The following is a 20,600-nucleotide window of genomic DNA, read 5'->3' on the forward strand; positions in this document are numbered from 1 at the left end:
CAGAATGATATCATAGTCCTGGTACTTGATATTGGAGGTTTCTTGCTTCTGGTAGAGGAGTAACATTATAGAAAGTAGCAATACAGTGGGAAGGAATTGTTATGTGAATAATGATGAACCATTTCTGAGAATGGATTAAATGTGTGTGATACACTTGTCTTTGACAACTTTTGACTGATGTGGAAGGACAGAGGTGATGGAAACTCTAATGAGGAAGGAAAATGTCTGCTGGGTGTGTATTCTCTCTCTTTCCTTCTAGAGTCCTTTGTATCTAGAGTGTCTGAGACTGGGGAAATGAAGGTGACCAGTAGATAGTTGAAGAGAGCAGGGACAAATGCCTTCCTGGGCTGGGTTCATACATTTTATTAAATTCCCTGTTACATTATCAAACAGAAAGGGTAAAGATGCACTGAGTCATGAGGTAAAACACAGAGGGATACATTATTAGTTCTCTAATCATTCATCACATATGTATTAAACACCTTTACATAAAACAGAATCAATCAAAGCACTATTAGGAACATGAAGAAAGCCATGTAGCCAGCAAAAGTACAGATGCCCTGGTACCAGCAAGAGCACAAAGCTGGTATTTGAGGGGCTCTTGCTTCAGGCTATGGGCCAAAAAAAATTACCAAGACCCTCCACCAAAGAAGAGGTACCCATAGCAGATAATACATGAAAAGATGCTCAACATTATCAGTCAAGAGGGAAATGCAAATTAAACCCACCATGAGCTGCCACTTACGCCTATTAAGATTGCCAGGAAAAAAAAAAATCTGACAATGTCAACTACTGACAAGGATGTGGAACAATTGAAACTCTCATTCATTGCTGGTGGGAACAGAAAAAAGATACAACTCCTTTGAAAGACAAGTTGGCATGTTCTTAGAAAGCGAATAAACATGCACTTACTATGTGACCCAGTGAGTATTTACCCAAGAAAAATGAAAACATACACCCACACAAAAATCTCTGCACAAATGTTTATAGAAGCTTTATTCATAAGCACCCAAAACAGGAAATAACACAAATGTCCATCATTAGGTGCCTGGACAGACAGTTATAACCACATAATTGAGTACTACTCAGCAATAAACAAGAATGAACTACTGATACACACGACCAGGTGAATCTCAAAAGTATTACGCTAAGTGAAAGAAGCCCAGACTCCAAACAATGCATACCATATGATTTAATTTGTATGATATTTTGGAAAAGGAAAAACTATCATATCAATCTACAAAGTAATAATATACCTAAACATGTTAAAATCATACAGGCCACATTTTCTGATCAAAATGTAAAGAAACATACAAACTAGTCAGGCTAGTCAAGAAATTAAAAATAAACTTTAAAAAGGCTGTGGATAAAAAATCTGAGCTGCAATTAGATCTGAGGTATTTGGAGGTGAACTATTAGATCTGAGCTATTTGGAAATAAAAATAGTGCTATCTAGCAAAACTCAGTGGATATGATCAAAGCAGTAACTGGATAAAAATTTGTACTTTTAAACCCACTTATTAAAAACCAGCAGTGACTGAAAGTAAATGAACTAAAACTTTAATGTGAGAGGCCAGGAGAAAATTAAGTCATTTTTTTAAAAGTAGATGAAGAATAATGAAAATAAAAGCAGAAATTAATGAAATTTACAGTTAACAGAAAGCAAAATTGATCCATAAAACCTAAAGCCAATTCTTTGGAAACAGAACTACAGACTAACCTTTGGCAAATCTGATTCAGATAAGAGGATAGAAAAGCCCAAACCATCAGAAATGAGTTACGGTGCATAACCGGATCAAGACCTTTTTACACAAAAACCAAATAACATGTACAAGTTTAATGCCAATGTATTTGAAAATCTTAGGTAAGATAGATACTTTTCTGAAAAAATATAAATTTAAAATATTGAGTCATATGGTAGTAGAAGATCCTAAACTACATAGAAAAAATCAAAAAGGTGTTATGAGATTTGTCCCTAAGAAAGGCATCAGGCCCTGGCCAGGCACGGTGGCTCATTGCCTGTAATCCCAGCACTTTGGGAGCCTGAGGTGGGTGGATCACTTGAGGTCAGGGGTTCGAGATCAGCCTGGCCAACATAACATGGTGAAACCCCATCTCTACTAAAAATACAAAAAAATTAGCTGGTCATGGTGGTGTGTGCCTGTAATCCCAGCTACTCAGGAGACTGAGGCATGAGAATCGCTTGAACCCGGGAGGTGGAAGTCGCAATTAGCCGAGATTGGGCCACTTAACTCCAGCTTGGGTGATGGAGTGAGACTCTGTGTCAAAAAATACATAAAAATAAAAAGATGGAACATTTCCAACTTTGTTTTAAAAGGCAGAAAAATAAGAATATTTAAACTGGACAAAGATGGCCAAAAAAAGGAAAATTCATGAAGGGAGATCCTATTCATAATAGGAACATAAATCACAAGACTGCAAATTCCTATGCATAGGAATAACCACATAGCAAACATTTATTGAGTGCTATGTGTTGCAAGCACATTTGAAGTGCTTCACCAGTATCGCCTCATTTAATCTTCACCTCCAGGATACTCAGTATCCCAGTTCTATTGATGAAGGAACCAAGACTCAAAAAGATGGAATAACTTCTCTAAGCTTATACAGCTAATCAACAATGGAGTTGAGATTTAAGCCAATTTCCCCCAGTCCTCACAATGGATACAGTTAATCTTGATTTTTTTTTTTTTTTTTTTGCCAATTTTGTAGGTAAAAATATCAAAAAAAGATACCTGGTTTTAATTTGCATCTCTTTGTTTTGCATGATTTCCTGCCACATAAATTTTAATATTTATTCTTGAATCACATTTAACTTCAATTTTGCATCTTCAGTATTTATGAAATCTTTCATTAGTTACATTCCTCAAATGAATTCATCCCACTGGCTTCCAGCTACTGTTCGTCTGTCTATTCTGATATTTCATTGAGAATACCAATATTTTTCTAAATTTACTTTTGATAAAACTGAACATTTTTTCATAGGTGATTTTATTTGTGTATATATACATATGTAGTGTGCGTGTGTATGTTTGTATATGTGATTTCTTCATCCATGATTTTTTAGTTTATTAGTGAGTAAAATGTTTTAAAAGAAAATCTTATCCTTATCAACTATTAGGTTACCCTGAAGTATAATTTTTATAGGAAAAGTAGGATAAAAACTTGATTCCTTCCCCTTATTTATCAGTTTTCAAAATTGTTCCCTATCACTGTCTAAAAGTAGTCAGTGAGTTTTTTTAGTATCATTATGAATTCATAGTTTTGCACATATTTTATGTGTTTCAATGCACTGCAATTGATTTTTTTTTTTTTTTGAGGCAGAGTCTTGCTCTGTTGCCCAGGCTGGAGTGCAGTGGTGCAAATTCAGCTCACTGCAAACTCCGACTCCTGGGTTCAAGCAATTCTCCTGCCTCAGCCTCCCAAGTAGCTGGGATTACAGGCACCTGCCACCACGCCTGGCTAATTTTTGTATTTTTGGTAGAGATGGGGTTTCTCCATGTTGGTCAGGCTGGTATCAAACTCCTGACCTCAGGTGATCCACCCGCCTCGGGCTCCAAAGTGCTGGGATTACAGACATGAGCCACCATGCCCAGCCTAAAAATAATATTAATAAATTATCACACTGGTTAGTCAACTCAGCTGCAGATTAAAATGTCCAGTCATCTAATGCACTTGACAGTTCTGGACAGAAGCATTAAAGTGGCTTCACAGGAGATCCTATTCCTCACTCCACATTAGACATTGTTATGGGTTGAATTGTGTCCCCCCAGAATATATGTTGAAGTTCTAACCATGATACCTGTGAATATCACCTTATTTGGAAACAGGGTCTTTGCATGCACCACCACATCTGGCTAATCAAGTGAAGATGAGGCCAAACTGGATGAAGGCGGGCCTGAAATCCAACGACTGGTGACCTTATAAGGAGGGAGAGCTTCAAAGACCCAGGCAGTCATAGAGGGAAGAAGGGCAAGTGGCAAAGAAGACAGAGATTGGGTTTCTGTTGCCACCGAGGCTGCCAGAAGAGGCAAGGAAGAATCCTCCCCTAGAGCCTTCAGAGGCAGATGCCTGGCCCTGCTGACGGTTTGGTTTTGAACTTTTAGCCTCCAGAACTGTGCAAGAATAAATTTATGTTGTTTTAAGCCATCGGGTTTGTGGTAATTTGTTATGGCAGCTCTAGGAAACTAATCCAGATGTTAAAGTTTATTCTTACATAGAAATTGAGGTTTCTAATAAAAGGTGTGTGGATGTGGCTACTTCGATCACTTACTGAGCTCTGGCACCATGACTTCTGGCCTTGGCTATATTTTCCTTTCTCTCTTTTTTTCCTCTTCCTTCTTTTCTTTTCTCTTTTTTCCAATCTCTCTTTTTTTTTTTTGAAACAGGGTCCCGCTCTGTCAGCCAAGCTGGAGTGCAGTGGCACCGTCATGGCTCACTGCAGCCTCAAACTTCTGGGCTAAAGTGATCCTCCTGCCTCAGCCTACTGAGTAACTAGTACTATAGGCATGCATCACCACATCTGGCTAATTTTTAAATATTTGTAGAGATAGAGGTCATGCAATGTTGCCTGGGCTGGTCTTGAACTCCTGGCCTCAAGTGATCCTCCCACCTTGGCCTCCCAAGGAGCTGGGATTACAGGCCCTTCTTAGTTCTTTGATGCCAATCCAATTTTAGGTTCTTAACCTTGGTACTTTGGGTCCACTGTGGATTCCCCATTCTCTCCTTCTTTCTCTTCCTATTTTTGATCTTATCCCTTACAGATCTCCCTTCATGTCCCTGCCCCCAAACTGTAATTTGTGATATTTGCTGTCGCCTCTTATCCATTCTTGTGCACTAGATAATCTTAGTTTCTTTATGTAGTTCACTAATTTAACAAGCCAGACTGAACTGAGTGTAAACAGGCAGTGAATTTCTTCTCCTATCACCACGTTCAAACAGTATCGGTTTTCCCCTCCTCTCCCCTCAACTCTATCTCATGCAGATTCTATAGCTTTTCAGGTCAATGTCAGTATTAGAACAGTCTCATTTTCAGGTGTTAAAAAAGTTCAGTGCTTGCTTCAGCAGCACATATACTACAACTGGAACAATACAGAGAAATTAGCATGGCCCCTGCGCAAGGATGACATGCAAATTCATGAAGCATTCCATAAAAAGAAAAAAAAAGAAAAAAAATTTTTTTTAATGTTTAGTCCCAGCCAGGCACGGTGGCTCATGCCTGTAATCCCAGCACTTCTGGGAGGCCAAGGTGGTGGATCACCTGAGGTCAGGAGTTTGAGGCCAGCCTGGCCAACATGGTGAAACTCTGTCTCTACTAAAACTACAAAAATTAGCTGGGTGTGGTGATGCACACCTGTAATCCCAGCTACTCGGGAGGCTGAGGCAGGAGAATCACTTGAATCTGGGAGGCGAGGTTGCAGTGAGCCGAGATCGCGCCACTGAACTTCCAGCCTGGGCAACGGAGCGTGACTCTGTCTCAAAAAAAAAAAAAGTTCAGTCCCCTTGAAATCAAACTTTAGTGCCCTCCATTTCAGTTTCCCCTCACCCAGCTTTGGCCTCTCTAGAGGTTGCGCAGACCAACAGTGTCAGGGGAGAGGAGGATAGCCCTTCCAGTTCCTTTCTGCTTTCTCTCCTTTCCTAGCTCTGCTACCTTGGATACAGCACTGTTAAAGACAGAGGTGGTATTGGTCAATGGGAGTTCAGACCAGTTTTTCTTCTACAGGGATCTCCCCACTCCTGCCTGACCTCTTCAGCTTTGGTCCCAGTCATACAGCTCTGGGGTTCTCCTCCCCAGTCCAACAGTTTTGCACAGGATCCTTCAAGAAGGTTCAAGCTTGGCCACCTTCCATGTCTCCCATGGAAAAACTCACCCATCCATGCAGCTGGGTCACTTCCCTTTTTCCTAGACCTGGCTGTGCCAACCAGGCCCTCCCATTCAGTCTCAGGCAGTCCGGAGGGAAGCTGCAGTCTCTGTACCTCTCATGCTTTGCCAGGTTCTCCCCAGGAGTCTTCTGCATCATCTGAGGAGAAGGACAGTGCTGGTGCCTGAGTTTCTTTCTTTTTTAAAAATGTGTTTAGAATTGGAGTCTCGCTATGTTGCCCAGGCTGGTCTCGAACTCCTGGCCTCAATCAAGCCTCTCAAGTAGGTGTGGTTACAGGCATGAACCACCCCACCTGACATATTTACTGACATATTTTACCATATTTTATCGAATTCTAGATTCACTATTGTTTCTTGTATTCCATACTTCCCCTTGGGGTCTACTTTTCTTGGTAAAATATGCTTTAATAATTTTCTTTGCAAGAGTCTGTGAGAGATCAGCAAATATTCATCTGAGGACTATGGTTCAAGTCGTCTCTTCCGGCATGATCCCCCAGGATGTCTTCTGTCTCCAACAGATGGTGGCAGACAAAGGAGCAGACATGCTACTGGGCAGTCTCTACTACAAATTTCCTTCTGTGAAATCTCTTTATCTCTAAAATATTCTCAAGATTAGCAGTATGTGACTTCCATTAATTCTCCTACTAAGTTTTACATAGAAGTGTCAGAAGCTCTCTCTAGAATATGTGGGCACACATCACTCACGGTCCTTGCCTTTGGAGACTCAGAGACTTTGGAAACCCTGATATGACAGGAAACATTCCATTTAGTGTCCTGTTATAGTAACCCTCCTTGGCTACATAATGTTCATCTAACTTTTCTAATCACTTTCAAAAGAGTCCTACATTCAAACAAGTACTTAAGTACACAAGTACTCAAGACCCAATTTTTTTTCTTTGAGACAGGGTCTCACTCTGTTGCCCAAGCTAACTGCGGTGGTATGACCACAGCTCACTGCAGTCTCCACCTCCTGGGCTCAAGGGATCCTCCCACCTCAACCTCCTAAGGAGCTGGGACTACAGGCATGTACCACAAAGTCCGGCTAATTTTTTATTTTTCGTAGAGACAAGGTTTCACTGTGTTGCCCAGGGTGGTCTTGAACTCCTGACCTCAAGTGATCTGTCTGCCTCAGCCTCCCAAAGTGCTGGGATTACAGGCAGGAGCCACTGAGCCCAGCCTAAGACCCATTTTTGCAGACAGTACTTAATTAAATTTACTGACATATTTTATCAAATTCTAGATTTACTATTGTTTCTTGAATTCCATACTTCCCCTTGGGATGTACTTTTCTTGGTAAAATATGCTTTAATAATTTTTTTGCAAAGGTCTGTGAGAGATAAGCTCTCTGAGTCTTATCTCAGAGGAAGATATTATCTGTTTTCTTCTGGGATCTGTTGTTGCTGAAGAGAAGTATGGTTGTTGGCCTAATTATTCTTTTGTAGGAAACTTTTTTCTCTGGTAGCTTCTTATCTGTCAATTCCTGATGTTTTAAAGTTTACCATGGTATTTCTAGTAGTGGATTTTTGTTTATTTGTCCTGCTTTGTAAAGAGAGAGACTTTCTGACAGTCTAGTCAATTCATGTTGCTATAACAGAATTCCATAGGCCGGGTGGCTCAAACGACCAAATTTGTTTCTCACAGTTCTGGAGGCTGGGAAGTCCAAGATCAAGGCACTGGCAGATAGGTGTCTGGTGAGGGCTGCTTCCTGGTTGCCAGAAACCAGGAACTGTCTTCTCACCGCACCCTCACAGGGTAGATAAAGAGGGAGAGAGCTCTGTGAAGCCTCTTTCATAAGGACACGAATCCCTTTCATAAAGGCCCCATTCTCATGACCTAATCACTCCCTAGGGCCCCACTTCCAAATATCATCACCTTGGGGCTTCAATTAATGAATTTTGTGGTAGACATAAACATTCAGTCTGTAGCACTGAGGATTTGTGTTTTTTTCAGTTCTGGAAATTCTCAGAACACCTACTTTCTTTTTGTTTGGTTGGTTTTTGTTTTTTTTTTGTTTTTTGTTTTGAGATGGAATTTCACTCTTGTTGCCCAGGCTGGAGTGCAGTGGTGCGATCTCAGCCCATTGCAACCTCTGCCTCCCAGGTTCAAGTGATTCTCCTGCCTCAGCCTCCTGAGTAGCTGGGATTACAGGCACATGCCACCACACCTGGCTAAGTTTTTGTATTTTCAGTAGAGACAGAGTTTCACCATGTTGGCCAGGCTGGTCTGGAACTCCTGACCTCAGGTGATCCGCCCGCCTCAGCCTTCCAAAGTGCAGGGATTATAGGCATGAGCCACCATGCCTGGCCTCCTACTTTCTTTTTAACTGTTATTTTCCCATCGTTATCTCCATTTTCCTTATATTAAACTCCTGTTAAATGTACATTGAAACTGGTAACTCTACACTCCCTTACTCTTTCACCTTTAAACAACATTGAGATAAAATTTACATACTATAAAGTTTATTCATTTAAAGAGCACAGGCCAGGCACAGTGGTTCATACCTGTTGTCCCAGCACTTTGGGAAGCCAAGGTAGGAGGATCACTTGAGCCCAGGAGCTGGAGACTGCAGTGAGCTATGATCACACCACGGCACTCCAGTCTGGGTGACAGAGACTGACTCTGTCTCAGTCAATCACAATCAGTAGTTTTTAGTATACTTACAGAGTTGTGCAGCCATCATCATAATCTAATTTTAGGACATTTTCATCAAAAGAAACCTTGTACCCATTAGTAGTCATTCGTTCTCTCTCCCTGCTCCCAACCCTAGGCAACCACTATTCTACTTTCTGTCTCTCTAGACATACCTGTTCTGGGCATTTCATATACAAGTATTATACAACATGTGGACTTTGGGGTCTTGATTCCTTCAATTAACAGAATGTTTTTAAGACTTAGTCATGCCATAGCATGTATGAGTCCTGCATTCCTTTTATAAAATTGTCATATAAATCATATACCGTAAGGCTCACCATTTTACAATATACAGTTCAGTCGTTTTTAGTACAGTCACAAAGTTGTGCAACAATCACCACTAATTCCTGAATATTTTCATAATTCTGAAAAGAAATCCCACACCCACTAGCAGTCACTCCTCATTCCCCTTACCCCATCCCCTGGCAACCACTAATTTACTTCCAGTCTCTATGGATTTGCCCAGTCTGAAAATTTCTTATAAATGGAATCATACATTATGTTGCCTTTTGCGTCTGCCTTTGTTCACTTCACATATTTTCTTTTTTTTCTTTCTTCCTTTTTTTTTTTTTTTTTTTTTGAGACAGAGCTTTGCTCTTGTTGCCCAGGCCGAAGTACAATGGCGCAATCTCAGCTTGCTGCAACCTGTGCCTCCCGGGTTCAAGCAATTCTCTTGCCTCAGCCTCTGAGTAGCTGGGACTACAGGTGCCCACCACCACACCCAGCTAATTTTTTGTATTTTTAGTAGAGATGGGTTTCACTGTGTTGGTCAGGCTGGTCTCGAACTCCTGACCTCAAATGATCCACCTGCCTCAGCTTCCCAAAGTGCTAGGATTACAGGCATGAGCCACAGTGCCCAGACTTCACTTAACATATTTTCAAGGCTCATCCATGTTGTAGCAGGATCCAGTACTTCATTCCTTTTCATAGCTAAATAAATATTGCCTCGTATGGACATATCATGTTTTGTTCATCCATCAGTTGATAGATATTTGTGTTTTTCCACTTTGTGACCATTATGTATAATGTTTACAACAATAAACAAACAGCATTTGTTTACAAGTTTTTGTGTGGACATGTGTTTTCAGTTTTCTGGGCATATATAGGAGTAGAATTGCTGGGTCATTTGGAAACTTCATGTTTAACATTTTGAGGACCTGTCAAACTGTTTTCCAAAGTGGCCAACCCATTTTACATTCTCACATGTAGCATATGAGGATTCTAATTTCTTCACATCCTAACACTAATTGTCTACTTTTATTTTACCCATCCTAGTAGGAATAAAATAGTATTTCATTGTTGTTGAGATTTTATTTCCCTAATGACTGATTATGTTAATCATCTTTTCATGTGTATATTGGCCATTTGAAGTATCTAGTCAAATCCTTTCTCCGTTTTTAAATTGGGTTTTCTCTCCTTTTTCTTAAGTTGCAAGAGTTCTTTATACATCCTGGATACAAGTCTCTTACCTGATATGTGACTTCCAAATATTTTTTCCCACTCTGTGGGTTTTTTCACTTTTTTTTTTTTTTTTTTTTTTTTTTGAGACAGTCTTGCTCTGTCACCCAGGCTGGAGTGCAATGGCGCAATCTCGGCTCACTGCAACCTCCGCCTCCCAGGTTCAAGAGATTCTCCTGCCTCAGCCTCCTGAGTAGCTGGGATTACAGGCACGTGCCACCAGGCCCTGCTTATTTTTGTATATTTTTTTGGTAGAGACAGGGTTTCACCATGTTGGTCATGCTGGTCTGGTGTCATTTGAAGCATAACATTTTTTCTTTTTTTTTTTTTTTGAGACAGTCTTGCCCTGTTGCCCAGGCTGGAATGCAGTGGTGCGATCTTGGCTTACTGCAGCCTCAACTTCTGGGCAGGAGGATCGCCTGAGCCCAGGTGTTATGTTGTCCAGCCTGGGCAACATAGCAAGACCCCATCTCTAAAAAGAAAACAAAACAGGCACCTGGGATTTTGATAGGGATTGCATTGAATCTGTACATTAACTTGAGGAATGTTGCCATCCTAACAGCATTGTCTTATATTTTATAAATATGGGATGTCTTTCCACTTACTTAGATGTTTTTTTTTTGTTTTTTGTTTTTTTTGCCCAGGCCTTACTGCCAGGCTGGAGCTTCCAATGTAGTATGAATAGAAGTGGTAAAAGTAGATTTTTTTTCTTATTTCTGATCTTAGAGAGAAAGCCATCAGTCTTTCAGTGTTTAATATGATCTTAGATATAGGTGTGTTATAGGCGACTTTGGTCAGATTTAGGAAGCTTCCTTATATGCCAATTTTGTTGAATATTATTTATCATGAAATGCATTAGATTTTGTCAAATAATTTTTTTTTTTGAGACGGGCAGTCTCACTCTGCTGCCCAGGCTGGAGTGCAGTGGTGCAATTTCAGCTCACTGCAACCTCCAGTTCCTGGGCTTAAGCGATTCTCCTGCCTCAGCCTCCTGAGTAGCTGGGATTACAGGCACATGCCATCACGCCTGGCTAATTTTTGTATTTTTTAGTAGAGATAGGGTTTCACCATGTTGGCCAGGCTGGTCTTGAACTCCTGACCTCAGGTGATCCACCCACCTCGGCCTCCCAAAGTGCTGGGATAACAGGTGTGAGCCACTGTGCCTGACAAAATAATTTTGCTCAGTCTATTATGATTTTTGTCCATTATTTTATTGATATGGCTATTACGTTTATTTTTTATGTTAAACTAACCTTGCATTCTTACATTAAATTCTACTTAGTCATGGCATATAATCCTTTTTTTACATGTTGCTAGATTCCGTTTGCTAGTATTTTAAGATTTTTGCAACTGTATTCATAAAAGATGATTATGGTGTCTTTATTTGGTTTTGGTATCAGAGTAATACCGGTCTCAGAGAATAAGTTGGGAAGTATTCACTCCCCTTCCATTTTTTGGAACAGTTTTTGAAGAACTGGTAGTCCTTCTTCACTAAATGTTTGGTAGAATTCACCGGTGAAACCAACTTGATCTGAGCTGAGCTTTTCTTTTCTTTTTTTTTTTTTTTAATACACCAGCCTGAACAGATCTGGGCTTTCCTTTGTGGGATTTTTTAAAAATAACTAACCAATCTCTTTACTTGTAAAAGTTCCATTTAGATTTTTTCTTTAGTTAATTTTGTTAGTTTATGACCTTCCAGGATTTTTTCCATTTCATCTAAGTTTTCTAATTAGTTGGCATACAGTTGTTCATAGTATTCCATTATCGTTCTTTTTATTTCTGTAAGATCAGTAGTAATTTCCCATATTTCATTCCTGATTTTGGTAATTTGAGTCTTCATTTTTCTTCATCAACTAGCTAAGGTTTGTCAATTTTGTTGATCTTTTCAAATAACTAACTTATGGTTTCATGAATTTTCTCTATTGTATTTTTCTATTTCTATTTTCTATTCCATTGTGTTTGGAAAACATACTTTGTATCATAATAATGATTTTAAATCTGTTGAGGCTGTTTTACGGCCTATTATATGGTCTATTCTGGAGAATTTTCATGTGTATTTGAGAAGAATATGTTTTCCACTGATGCAGGTGGAGTGCTCTATAGATGTCTGTTAGGTGTAGTTAGTTTATAGTGTCCTGATGTCCTCTATTCATATGCTTGTTGATCTTCTATCTAGTTGTTCTGTCCATTATTGAAAGCGAGGTATTGAACTTTATTACTGTTATCATTGAATTGTCAGTTTTTCCCTTCAATTCTGTTAGTTTTTGCTTTATGTATTTTTGTGGTTCTGTTATTGGGTGTATATATATTTATAATTGTTTTATCTTCCTGAGACATTAGCTCTTTTACCATTATAAAATGTCCCTATTAATCTCTAGTAACATTTTGTGTTTAATAGTATTTTATTTGCTATTATTAGAGCCATTCCAGCTCTCTATGGTTGCTGTTGCCAGATATATATTTTTCCATCCTTTTACTTTCTATCTATTTGCATTTTTGAATCTAAAGTATGTCTCTTGTAGACAGCATATACTTGGATTATGTTTGTAATCATTCTGGCAATCTCTGTCTTTTGATTGGATTGTTTAATCTGCACACTTTTCACATTGTCATTGATCCATTTAGATTTACCTTTGTGTTTTTCTTTTCACTTTCTATACATTTCATGACTACTGTGTTCTCTTTTCCTCCCTTATTAACTTCCTTTGTTTTATGTTGATATTTTCTAGTGTACCATTTTACTTCTTTAGTAATTTTTTCACTGTATGTGTATATTTTTTAATTTTAATTTTTAATCCTTCTTTGAGACAGGGTGTCACTTTGTCACACAGGCTGGAGTGCAGTGGTGCAATCATAGCTCAAACTCCTGGGCTCAACAGTCCTCCTGCCTCAGCCTCCCAAGTAGCTAGGACTACATGTGTGCACCCTCATGCCAGCTAATTTTTTAAATTTTTTGTAGGTATGGGGTTTCACTATGTTGTCCAGGCTGGTCTTGAACTCCTGGTCTCAAGTGAGCCTCCTTCCTTGACCTCCCAAAGTGCTGGGATTTCAGGCATGAGAAAATGTGCCTGGCCCTGAGGTAATTTCTTCATGGCCTCTATAATGCTTATAATACCTTAATGTATCAGAATCAACTTTAGATGTATACTACCTTAATTCTAGTAAGATATAGAAACTTTTCTCTTATATATAGCTCCTTTCTCTCCCTACTGTTTTGTGGCTACTACTGCTATACATATTAAGGTGCATATGTATTACAAATCCAATAACATATTGTTATAATTACTGCTTTATATAATCCTCCCAAAGTGCTGGGATTACAGGCGTGAGCCACCGAACCTGGCCAATCCTATGTCTTTTAAAGAAGCTAAGAAAAGAAACAAGAGCAGAAATATATGTATAGAGTTTCTTCTTTAAAAAATATTAGGCCTGGCCTAGTGGCTCACATTTGTTATCCTAGCACTTTGGGAGGCCAAGGAAGGCAGGTTGCTTGAACTCAAGAGTTTGAGACCAGCCTGGGCAACATACTGAGACCCCGTCTTTACAAAAAATATATAAATTAGCCTGGCATGGTGGTGTGTGCCTGTAGTCCCAGCTACTTGGGGAGCTGAGGCAGGAGGATCACTTGAGCCCGGGAGGCAAAGGTTGCAGTGAGCCAAAATCACGCCACTGCACTCCAGCCTGGGCGACAGAGCGAGACTCTGTCTCAAAAAAAAAAAAATTTCCAGAGACTTTAAATGATTGTTTTTTAATAACTCACTAGTTATATGATTATATTTTGCTGGAGAGAGAGTCTACGTCCCTCACGTAGCCATTCGGGAACCAACCTGCAGATGATGCGCCGTGTCTTCTTATCTCTTAGTCTTTCTGAACATTCTAAATTAGTCCTTCAGTACTATTTTCTAATATCCTCGCAACTTTCTACTTGATTCTTTTTCGTGACTACCTGTTCTTATTTTATTTCTATTTGTTTTAGTTTCCTATTTTTTGACATTTTAAATGTAAATGATTTCTTCATTATTATTTGAGCATCTCAACTTTTATTTTTCATTTTCTTCTACAACATTAAATTCATATTTCAGTGGGTGATTTTAATGACTGTCTTTCTTCATATGTTTTGAAATTTTAGTTTGCAAATACTTTTTTTTTTTTTTTTGAGAGTGTCTTGCTTTGTTGCCCAGGCCGGAGTGCAATGGAATGATTATAGTTCACTGCAGCCTTGACCTCCTGGGCTCAAGCATTCCTCCAACCTCTGCCTCCTGAGTAGCTAGGACTACAGACGTGTGCCATCAGACCCAGCTAATTTTTTTATTTTTTATTTTTTTTGAGACAGAGTCTTGCTCTGTCACCCAGGCTGAAGTGCAGTGGTGTATGTTGGCTCACAGCAACCTCCGCCTCCCGGGTTCAAGAGATTCTCCTGCCTCAGCCTCCCAGATAGCTGGGATTACAGGTGCACCACCACGCCCGGCTAATTTTTGTATTTTTAGTACAGACAGGGTTTCACCATGTTGGCCAGGCTGGTCTCTAACTCCTGACCTCAAGTGATCTACCCACCTTGGCCTCCCAAAGTGCTAGGATTACAGGCATGAGCCACCGTGCCTGGCCTAGTTTTTTAATTTTTTTGTAGAGATGGGGCTTAATATGTTGCTCAGGCTGGTCTTAAACTCCTGGCCTCAAGCAATCCTCCTACCTCTGCCTCCCAAAGCACTGGGATAACAGGCATGAGCCACCATGCCCAGCTGCAAGTTCATTTTAAAGCAGTTGTTTCATTCTTTTTTGTTGTTGATCTTTTTTCTGTCCTCCTTAGTTTTTACTTATCTCCATCTAGAAACATTAAGATTTCCTTCACTGATCATCTGGGCAACCTACTAAGAGCCAGATGTTATGATGACAATTCAGAATTTCTGCCCAAGTGATATTGTGAATATGGCAGATTTCAGAACCAGCAGTTCCAGCTCATTCCGGACCATAGAGATGTCTATATGCTCCCATATTCCACATCTAGCCTCAGCAGAGGTCAGCTACAGTTGGTGTTTTTTATAAGCTTCCTTCATAAGGAAGAGGAGATTCTTCTCAACTTTTAAAGCACTGACTGCAGCTCCAACCCCACATTTAACCTGGAGCAATTTTAGTCCCTTTTAGCTTCTGGACTGATGTTGCCTCTGCCCATTACTTGGACCTACAGCCAAGCAGGCCCACTGCTTCCACTCTGCCCATTGATTTACACTGCCATTGCATTTCTGGTTGGAGGTATATTTATCTTGGTTTTGAACTCAACTACATGTTTTTAGACTTTTCTTATCTGTCATTGCTTTTGCTTGGAACAGAATCAGTGATCAAAGTGAGATCATTACCCCAGCTTGCCTAGAGTCCCAATCCCATCCTGAATTTGCAGTCAGCCATTTTAGGCTGTAGTCTTTAGCTTCTCTGTAACATTCACAATAGCTTTCTGGATGGAAGTGATGGGTGGAATGGATCAGCAAGACACAGAAACCAGGAGTAAAAAAAAAATATGAACCAGAGTTTGGGTAGGGTAATGGTGAGGCCTGTGGCAGGGTTCCCAGCAGGGCAAGATTCTGTGCAGGAAAACAAAGTTAGAAGTTAACGAGGTGGCTGGATGTGGTGGCTCATGCCTGTAATCCCAGCATTTTGGGAGGCCAAGGTGGGCGGATTACCTCAGGTCAGGAGTAAAAATACAAAATTAGCTGGGCATGGTGGCACATGCCTGTAATCCCAGCTACTCAGGAGGCTGAGGCAGGAGAATCACTTGAACCCGGGAGGTGGAGGTGCCGGTGAGCTGAGATCGTGCCATTGCACTTTAGCCTGGGCAACAAGAGCGAAACTCAATCTCAAAAAAAAAAGAAGTTAAAACGAAGTAAGATATTCAAGGTCAGTGTCTAAAGCAGGGAACAGCTAGTACTAAGGAGTAATCTACTAGCACTGTGTTCTGACAAAGATGTTACTAACGGAGGCCCTGTGGGAGCCATGATCTACCCAGCCATACTGCCCAAAGAAAAAATACTTCAAGAGCCAAGGTTTATTAAAGCAAAAGTAGGCCGGGCTCAGTGGCTCACACTTGTAATCTCAGCACTTCGGAAGGCTGAGGCAGGAGCATCACTTGAGCCCAGGAGTTTGAGACATAGTGAGATCCCACCTCTATGAAAAAAATTTTAATTAGCTGGGTATGGTGGCACACACTGTGGTTCCTGCTACTTGGGAGACTTGGACAGGAGGATTGCTTGAACTCAGGAGGTTGAAGCTGCAGTGAGCCGTGTTCACACCACTGTACTGCAGCCTGGGCAACAGAGTGAGATCCTGTCTCAAAAAACAAAAAAGAAAATGGATTTGGGATTTGAGTCTCCTCCAGGAGAATGTGTCCTCTCAAATTTTCTTATATTATTGTCTAACTCTTTCAAGGCCCTAAACTATCCGCTGATGGTAGGATCCTACTTCTTAGGGTCTTTGAAGAAGGCTTTGAATTTATGTATTTTTGGATTCTTGGTTCTCCTTCATCAGTTGCTCATCTATGATTCTATATCTTTCTGGAACAGGAACTTGAGTCTTAGGCCTTAAGAGATAAGAGATTTTTTTAAAACACAATACTTGGTGTTTCATTGTATTCTCAATATGTAATTCAATAATTGCTATCTTCAGGATTTGGGAACTGTAGTGAAAATAAATAACTATTAAAGGAATCTGGCTACCAAGTGTGTTTACCAGAAAATAAGAAAGAACTTCTCTGGGTTGGACATGGTGGCTCACACCTCTAATCCCAGCACTTTGGGAGGCTGAGACAGGCGGATCACTTGAGGTCAGGAATTCGACACCAGCCTGGCCAATATGGTGAAACCCCATCTCTACTAAAAATACAAAAATTAGCCACGTGTGGTGGTGGGCGCCTGTAATCCCAGCTGCTCTGGGAGGCTGAGGCAGGAGAATCACTTGAACCCAAGAGGCGGAGGTTACAATGAGCCGAGATCGCACCACTGCACTCCAGCCTGGGTGACAGAGCAAGACTCCATCTCAAAAAAAGAAAGAAAGAAAGAAAAAACCTCTCTGAGATAATTAGTTAGGTTAAAACTTTTTTAAAAACTAGTTACTGGTTTCAATTCCAAAATACTAAAAGATTGTGATCAAAATTAAGAGTTTGCCTTGGCTTTTAGTTGAATTTTGAAAGGCCTCTTAAATGTTGAGTTCCTAGGAATTTGGAAAAGCCTTGTTTGAGGATTGTCTCTTGACTGAGATCTGAAATGTTTAATAAGCTATCAACCTGTATTATTCCCATTTCCTCAGGATGCTCTTTTTGTTTTTTGGGGCGTTTTTTTTTTTTTTTTTTTGAGACAAGGTCTCACTCGGTCACCCAGGCTAGGGGCAGTGGCGGAATCACAGCTCACTGCAGCCTCAACCTCCTGGGCTCAAATGATCTTCTCACCTTAGCCCCCCGACCAAGTAACTGGGACTACAGGCGCGCGCCACCATACCCAGCTAATTTTTATATTTTTGTGTAGAGATGGGGTTTCTCCATGTTGCCCAGGCTGGTCTCAAACTCCTGAGCTCAAGCGATCCACCCGCCTCATCCTCCTAAAGTGCTGGGATTACAGGCATAAGGCACCATGTCCAGCCCTCAGGCTGTTTTGAAATCCCACACATGTTAGCATATGAGGTTGCTAACAATGATTTCACATTCTTCTAAGTTCTGAGCCCTAGGACCATCAGGTGAAGACAGCCAGTACCTGGGGGATGATGTGTGTGACTTACATGGTCATCCCAAAGGACAGTAAAATGATGCCCAGCATTCTCTGCCAAACAGACTAAAAAAGGAGAGAAGAGCACTGTCAAAAGGCATTGATTCCATGTTATTTAGAAAGGACAAATGGAAATGATATGTGCATAGAGTTCTCCCACAGATATGATGAAGGCAAAGGAGAAGATGTATGAAGCTGGTTTGGCTAATTAGATCCTATACCGATGTCTGAAAAGACTAGTGGAATTAACATATACATTGATGGCATATTTTTACAATCTTGTAAATAGGTAGCATTTATATCAGCGGTATAATAAAAGAATAATTATCTTTTAGACCTGAGAAGAGTTTGCTTAGTAAGGTAAGGGTGACTCAACATCAAGAATGCATTAATTCACTTCATTAACTATTCAAAGGAGGAAATTGATATGCTCATCTAAATAGATTTTTTTTAATCTAAAAGAATTCAACATTTTAAAAACTTTATTAAGGAAATTTCCAACCACACAAATATGTAGAGGATAGTATATAACAAACCCTGTGTGTTAGTCAACTTCAATAATTATCAAATCAACATTTGCTTCTTTTTAATATTCATGTTTTATTAACACTTTTAGTTCTCCTCAGGCTCTTGCATTTCTCCACAGACATTTATGGTATAAATGATCACTCCCATCACCAAACACTCCAACATTTAGCAAGGAAGTGAAAGCCATTCCCATTAATTTAGAATTTTTTTGTACATAGAGATGAGAGATTGTTAGTAAACTTTTCCAGGAATAGCATGTATTTCTGTACACTTACTTATCGAATCTTTAAATGATTTAAAATGTCAAAATTATAGTTCAGTAAACATGAATACAGTCTTAATAACAGTCTCTTCTAATTTAGTCTGATAAAAGACTTTCATGCTCACCAGGGCGCGGTGGCTCACATGTGGAATCCCAACACTTTGGGAGGCTGAGGCAGGAAGATCACCTGAGGTCAGGAGTTAGAGACCAGCCTGACCAAAATGGAGAAACCCCATCTCTGCTGAAAATACAAAATTAGCCAGGCGTGGTGGTGCATGCCTGTAATCCCAGCTACTCGGGAGGCCGAGGCAGGAGAATTGCTTGAACCTGGGAGGCAGAGGTTGCGGTAAGCTGAGATCGCACCATTGCACTCCAGCCTGGGCAACAAGAGTAAAACTCCGTCTCAAAAAAAAAAAAAAGATTTTCATGTTCGAAAGAAGACAATGTCTTATATATCTAATCTTTTCAGCAACCATCAAAAAGGTCTAAGTCCATCAACAGGTGAATGGATAAACAAATAGTAGTACATCCATACAGTGGAATCCTGCTCAGGAATAACAAGGAATGACTTATTGATATATGCAACAATCTCAAAACAATTACGCTACGCAAAGGAAACCAGACCACAATAAAAGATGTTGTATGGTTCCCTTTATATAAAAATCAAGAAATGCAAATTAATGGATATAGAGAGAAAGCAGATCAGTCAGCACCCAAGGCAGAGGCATAAGAGGGAAGGAACAAAAGAGAAATTCTCAAGAGGGAGGGTTTTGAGAAAACTTTTGAGGGTGAGGATGTGTTCACCATCTTAATTGTGATGATGGCTTCCCAGGTATACATATCAAAACTTATCAAATTATATACCTTAAACATGTGCAGTTTATTGGATGTCTGTTAGACCTCAATAAAGCTGTTTTTAAAAATGTATACAATTCCAGAGCTCTCCAGTCTCAAAAATTTTTTTTTTAAATGTATAAGAACAGGCCAGGTGCAGTGGCTGATGCCTGTAATCCCAGCACTTTGGGAGGCTGAGGCGGGTGGATAACCTAAGGTCGGGAGTTCAAAATCAGCCTGGCTCCCATCTCTACTAAAAATACAAAAATTAGCTGGATGTGGTGGCGGGCGCCTGTAATTCCAGCTACTCGGGAGGCTGAAGCAGGAGAATTGCTTGAACCGAAAAGTTGGAGGTTGCAGTGAGCCAAGATCGCACCATTGCACTCCAGCCTGGGTGACAAGAGCAAAACTACATATCAAAAAAAATGTTTAATAACAGACTTTGATAGAAGTTACCTTTGACTTCTAATGGCTATATTTGGTCCTAAGAAACCTTATGATGTTCTCTAAGAGTTAGCTCACTCAGTCATTAAAATTCTTCCAGATATTTACAAACAGATAGGTGTGTATAAACAAATCAAATATGTTAGCTTATGACATAGGGCTAGAGAGTTAAAATTAAAATTTTTTTTAATGTTAATAAGTTAGCACAGCTTATTTTATACCACGTAAATAGTGAAAGAAAGCCTGCTTAACTTGAAATGTTATCTTCCAGAAACCTCCAACACATAGCATACATGTCAGCAAAACACTAACAGTCTGCTCATTAAAGAAAGTCTTGAGGAAGACAAAGGTGCCTAGTACTATTGCTACTTTTCAATATTTACTCAACTTCCTGGCCAATGAAATAAGACCAGGGTAAGAACAGATACCTTAAAAAGGTACAGGAAGCAAAGAGACTAGGGTGATCATGCAGAGACAGTATGATCATCTAATTAAAGAATGAACAGAAAAATTACTGGAACTGTAAGAGAATTCAATATAGTATTCTTAGCCTTCCTATATGCTAAAATATCTACTTAGAAAACACAGTTGGGTACTAGGGGAAGATATCATTTATGACAGCAGCAAAAATCAGCCTACAAAATATTCAGGAGTAAACCTATCAAAAATGTGCAAGACCTGTTTGAAGAGACCCTTACCCCACATGTAAGAGAGGATTTAAGTGAATAGATATTTCATG

The 20,600-nt window shown here is 39.9% G+C and overlaps 1 protein-coding gene and 1 non-coding gene across 6 annotated transcripts in view; both read left to right on the forward strand.

Moving 5' to 3' along the window:
• Positions 1-20,600, forward strand: part of RGS20 (regulator of G protein signaling 20) — a 108,651-nt gene that overhangs the window by 57,735 nt on the left and 30,316 nt on the right. The gene's annotated exons all lie outside the window — the stretch shown is intronic.
• LOC112204236 (U6 spliceosomal RNA) lies at positions 5,070-5,175 on the forward strand. The gene has a single exon (XR_002937814.2). It is a non-coding gene; the product is annotated as a U6 spliceosomal RNA (small nuclear RNA).

Source organism: Pan troglodytes, chromosome 7, assembly GCF_028858775.2.
Source record: "Pan troglodytes isolate AG18354 chromosome 7, NHGRI_mPanTro3-v2.0_pri, whole genome shotgun sequence".
Taxonomy (NCBI): domain Eukaryota; kingdom Metazoa; phylum Chordata; class Mammalia; order Primates; family Hominidae; genus Pan; species Pan troglodytes.